A 6,248-nucleotide genomic window follows, 5' to 3' on the forward strand; every position below is an offset into this window, starting at 1 on the left:
CTTGCGTCGGGCCGCCCCCACCGTTCCTCCTTTGCCCCGCCAGCCACAGGGTGGGCAAACGGGCTGGCTGCGTCCGAACCAGGCGGGCGGGAGTTGCCTGCGTCATTCGCGTCACCTCACGTCACCCCGCCCCGCCTGCTTCCCAGGGCTCTGAGCCCCGCCCCTTGCGCAGGCGCGAGGCAGCTTTCGGGTCCGCCCTTTTTCGAGATTTGAATTTCCCCCAGCGAAGCGAGGGACGCAAAATACCCGGATGGTGTTTGCTGGACTTTTCGCGCCAATACCGTAAATTCTCACAACAACTTTGAGAGCTGGGTACCGGCATCGCCCGCCCGTTCCAGATTTCCCAGGAGGCGCCCTGGGGGCTTCAGCGTCATCATACTCATTGCCTCTCGCAGGCTCTAACGCTAGGGTCCTGAACCCTGGTGTCCTGAACTTTGGAGCCAGACACATGATGATTTCTTCACTTTAGCATATCTTCATTTTAACTTCTTTTTAATATTCTTTTAAAAATTTTTTTAGTTGTTCATAGACCTTTATTTTATTCATATATTTATACGTGGTGCTGAGGATTGAACTCAGTGCCCCACACATGCTAGGCAAGCGCTCTATCACTGAGCCACAACCCCAGCCCCTTCATTTTATCTTTATTTTCACTAACCTGTAGTAGAAATTTGACATTTTCCGAAATTACAGATACAGGCAGCAGTGCAGAGTAGCAGCCATATCTGTGACTTGAAGGAAATTGCACATCATTTCAGATCCTATAGCCGTTTTGTAGAGGTCCAGAAGTTAAGTAATTTCAAGATTTATCAACAGACTAACTCTGAAGTTACTATATTAGCTTCTGGTAGATCTTGTAATTTAATGTGCTAGTAAAGAAGCACCTATATTACCATATCACACTTTTTCCAAAATATTGTAATGATCCTCTTTTGACAAATAATTTGGCAGTTCTATTATAGTTTATGCAGTTGAAAGCACTCATTTAAGAAACTCCAAGGTATAATCCATTTATGTATGATGTGTCAATATGCATTCTATTGTCATGTATAACTAATTAGAACAAATTGTGTATATATATATATATATAAATGAAAGTCCAAAGATGCCAGGCACAGTGACTCACACCTGTAATCCCAGCAACTCAGGAGACTGAGGCAGGAGGATTGCAAGTTTAAAACCAGCCTCAGCAATTTAGAGAGGCCCTAAGGAACTCAGCAAGACCGTATCCCAAAATAAAATGCTTTTTTTTTTTTTTTTTTAAAAAAAAAGGGGCCTGGGACTGTGGCATGACCCTGGATTGATTCACAGTAACCAAAGGAAAAAAAGTTCAGAGCCAGAACTGTTATGTACCCCTGTAATCCCAGCAACTCTGGAAGCTGAAGAAGGAAGACCACAAGTTTGAGGCCAGCCTCAGCAATTTAGCAAGACCCTGACTCAAAACAAAAAAATAACAAAAGGACTGGGGATGTAGCTCAGTGGTAGACTATCCTTGGGTTCAATCCCCAGTACTCACCCCCTAGCCTCCCCCCCGAAAAAAAAAAAAGAAAGTCTAAAGAGGTCTAAGGCACAGCAAAAGAGAAAAGCCCACACTTAAGTGACTTTGTTACCAACTGTTCTCTATGACATTGGGCAGTTTGCCTCACCTCTCTGGTTTCAGTCCCTTCCCTAGTAAAATAAAGAAGTTTGAGCTGTTGATCCAAGGGCCTTCCCTAAATTCAGCATGTTTCTTTTCCAAATTCAGGAACCACTATAGTTGTTCTGTGCTGTTTAGGCTTCTCAAGTTGTCCTGCAGGGTGTTTTAAATTATATCCCCTTATCTGCAGAAAGATAGCAAGGAGTGTCTTGGGGGCACAACAAATAGTTTTTGGAAATGCAAGCAAAGAAACAGTAGTGGCTTCTTTATCTTGTTTCTTTGCTTGGAGATGGCATCAGCTGCTGCTTAAGTGCATACAGCCACCGAAGCAGGAGGGTCTATGGATCACATGTTTTATGGAAGAAAACCTTTGGCTGGGAGATTGTCACACTTTGCAGGTATTTCCAAAAGACCCCTGGCCCAGGGCCAGGGATGTAGTTCAGTAGTAGAGTGCTTGCCTGGAATGCATGAGGCCCTGGGTTCAAATTCCAGCACCATACACACAAAAGAAAGATACCAAAAACCTAAGGTCCGAATGCTGTTGAGCCTTCAGCCTTCTTCTGCCAGTTGCCAGGGGAAACTATGATGAGCTGTGTATGGTAGAACAAGGCCATGCGCTTCAGGGTTATACCATAAAGTAACCAGCCTGGTTTTCCTGTGGAGCTTGGGCAGTTGCTATGATTACATGTCACTTTCGGCTTGGACTCAGGTGGACTCCGCCCGTATACGAAGAAAGAAGAGTTGCTTTCCACACCCTTCCTGGATTTCCTTCGTTATTAAATTGACAGTATTCGACTCCTGTCCCCAGCCTGCCACCTGGCTTGTTGAAAGACAGGAAAATCTGACTAGTTCATGCATCATGGGGCTCCAGATGGGTGCAGGGAGGGACCCAGAGACACCAGGCAGCTCCTCTGCTAGTGTCCCAAGAGTGGAATGGGGGAAGTGACAAGGAGGAAATGACAGCCAGGTTGAGAGTATAAGCAGGCCAGGAGCATTGGCCAGGTGCAGAGGGCACAGGGCTTCCAGACCTACAAAGTCTTGTTCTGGCTGGAAGACAGAGCTGGCCCTGAGGGACTTGCAGGACTAGATGCAGATGGCACTTTAAGTCTGGCCTAGAGGTTGGACATGATTGTGGGGAGCCAGTCACTGAAGGGTATTAAGCAGGGACAGACATGATCCAATCCAGGAGTACTTGAGGATGATGTGTACAGACCACGTTAGCAGTGGCTTGGGGGTCAGAAGTCCAGAATAGGTGGCCTCCAGACCTGGAGTCTCCTAGGCTGGAGAGGAGGGGACAGGATGAGTCTGGGATACCCCACACTGAGATGGGAAGCTTGTGTGATGAAAGAGGCAGATTCAAGCTAATGGCTTCAGTTCCCTGGTGGGAGTTTGAAAGGGCAGTGGGACATGGGACACCCCATGCCGGACCTGGTAGTCCTCCTTAGCATCAGATCCCCAAGGGAAGAAAGCTCAGCATCCACATGGGCCCCCAGGTCCTATTGTAGAAATGAAAGAGCAAATAGGACTGGTAAGAAAGAGCAAAGCTTTGTACTTTAATATAACTGAATAAAACTGAGCAGGTTTGGGACAGAAGCACCAGAGGAAGAGCAAAGTGTTTGAGCCTTGCCTCACTATTTTGGGTATCCTTGCCTCAACTGCAGGGAGGAAGATGGATATTGTACCTCAAAAATATATGCTACTGCTGGGTGGTGCACACCTGTAATCTCAGCAACTTGGGAGGCTGAGGCAGGAGTATTGCAAATTCAAGGCCATACTCAGCAACTTAGACTCTAATCAACTTAGCAAGACGCTATCTCAAAATAAATAACAACAACAACAACAACTGGGGATGTACCTCAGTGGTAAAGTGCCCCTGGGTTCAATCCCCAGTACCAAGCCCTCCCCAAATACATTGTACTAAGTGATCTACAAATACAAGAACTCATTCTGGCACTGGAAGTGTAGCCCAATGACAGAGTGCTTACCTAGCATGCACGAGGCCCCAGGTTCCATCCCCAGCACAAAAACAACACAAAACAAAAACTCACTTCATCTACACAACCACCATGCAGGGAAGGTACTTTCCCACTTCTCCAGTTCACAGGTGAGCAAACTGAGACCCAGAATGGTTCTGACCCAAGGTCACATGGCTAGTGAGTGAAGGTGCCAGGGCTAGAAGGCAGACAGTCTGGCATAGGTACCAGGAACTTGAGGCCCTGTCTTGTCTCTCCTTTGTGTCTGCTTTCTTGGCTCTGAGTCATGCTCAGAGCATTGAACCTCTTTTCCCTACAATATTAGTCCATTTCTTTTGACTAGGCTAACTCACACTACAGCTGCTCCAAAGCACTTGGCAGCCAGTGACAGTTAAGTTTTTCCGGCTCCATCACTGCAAGGAATTGGAAGATTTTGTCATAGGTGAAGGAAACAAGGTGATTTGCAGTGTAGCATTTCAGGAGGGGCAGGAGGGAAAACCCTCGTCTTCCTCTAGCTCTGTGCCCTAGAATCTAGAACTTGGACAGCATCTGATGGTCTCTAATTCATCTAGGTGTTTGGTTAACAAGGCTTTTGGGCTGACCTGGAAACTTCCACATTTATAACCCTACTGAGCGGGGAAAGCCTGTCCTGAGTTGTAACAACAGATATAGGAAAGGAAGTCTCCAAATGGGGTGGCTTTAAGGGAACTAGGACATGAGCGGGAATTTTTATAGTATGCAGATGAAAGAAGAGCAGCATAGGAACCAGGAGAGAGAGGCACAAAGCCCTGGGCAATAGAGGCTTCTAGAGGCTGAGGGCAAAGTGAATATAGCATGAGTACTGTTTCACTTTTATTTATTTCTGATGAAAACCATTGGCGGCTCCCGAGGCTGAGAATTGGGAAGATGGAGGCTCTTTTTTTTGGAATTTTTTTCTACCCACACTCTTTTTGTAACCACAAAGGAAAAAAGGCAGAACAGTCCTCTGCTTTGTGCCAACCAATCACAGGACTCCTGCCCTCCTCCAGCCTGCTGCTGCCACTCTGGGGCAAGGTAGCAGCATCAGCATCAGAAATCAGGGGGACTTTTTCCTGCTGGCTCAGCTGGGAAGCCAAGTAGTAAACAAGGCTGTTTACTTAGATTTTGAAATGAAGGTGAAAACTGCAGCGTAGGTCACGTTGAAAGTTCTAGAGGAAGCCAGAGTTGGGGCAGGCCCTGTTCCATGAGGCTGTGGCCAGCCACCTGTGCATGGCCACCCACCTGCAGGTGTTTCATAGGTGTCTCTTCATGCTGGTGGGCTACAAACACTATGCTAAAGCAGCACCAGGAGCACTTAGTTGTCTTGGCCAGCTTGGCCCTGGTCTACAGCTCTGTTCAGTGGCTGCAGCTCTGGATGCAGACACATCCCATCACAGTCTTGGACAGTGGCTCCCTTCACCCATTTTTGCATGCATGGGGGCTTGGGGCCTTTTCCTAGATAGGGCCTAGAAACTGGTTATTGCTCTGTTCAGTTATGGCCTTGCCCTACTGTGCCTATTGGGGCTTGAGGTGGCACTGCATGCTCACATGGTGGCTGCGGTGGGTCAGGCCCTGCACGCCCACAGGTGTTATGGTAGTGCTTCCTCAGCCACCTGTCAGGGCTTTATGGTCCTCAAGCTGTGTGACCATCAGTTTGTGTAGTTGGCGTCCCTTCCAAGCTCATAGGCCACATTTTTTGTGTGTACTGGGGAGTGAATCCAGGGGTGCTTAACCCCTGAAACACATCCCCAGCCCTATTTTTTTTTAAGTTATCCTTAATCTATTGTTTTTTTTTAAGAGAGAGAGAGAGAAAGAGAGAGAATTTTTTAATATTTATTTTTTAGTTTTCGGCGGACACAACATCTTTGTTTGTATGTGGTGCTGAGGATCGAACCCGGGCCGCACGCATGCCAGGCGAGCGCGCTACCACTTGAGCCACATTCCCAGCCCCCTATTTTGTATTTTATTTAGAGACAGGGTTTCACTGAGTTGCTTAGTGTCTTGCTAACTTGCTTAGGCTGGCTTTGAACTCTCGATCCTCCTGCCTCAGCCTCCTGAGCCACTGGGATTACAGGCTTGTGCCACCACACCTGGCTCAAGGTGTGTGATAATCCAAGGTCCATGATGTGCTCCAGTTCCACTTCGCATTTTGTTTCTGACAAGTTTAAATTCTGGCTCAAGGGAGTGCCCTGAGGAAAAGCTGACTAAAACCAATGAGCTCCCAGCACTGAAATAGACTATTTGATGACATTCTCTTATCAGTGTGAGATATCCTGGGTGTGGCAACATGTGAAGGTTTCATAGAAGACTGTCCTTCCCTGAAAAGCTTTGGGCTTCAATAATTAGGAGTGAAGCTAGGCCTGCTAGTGCCATCTGTAATCCCAGCAATTCAGGAGGCTGAGGGAGGAGTATGGCAAGTTTGAGGCCAGTGTGGGAAACTTAGTGAGACCCTGTCTCAAAATAAAAAGTTGAAAAGAAAAACAATGACTGGGAACCTAGCTCAGTGGTAAAGTGTTATGAGTTCAATTCCTAGAACCAACTGAACAAACAAACAATTTAGGAGTAGCATGTTATGCTTTCTGCAATTTAAAGAGAAAGTGGAGTTCTATGTGCATGAAATG

Source organism: Marmota flaviventris, chromosome X (genome assembly GCF_047511675.1).
Source record: "Marmota flaviventris isolate mMarFla1 chromosome X, mMarFla1.hap1, whole genome shotgun sequence".
Lineage (NCBI taxonomy): Eukaryota > Metazoa > Chordata > Mammalia > Rodentia > Sciuridae > Marmota > Marmota flaviventris.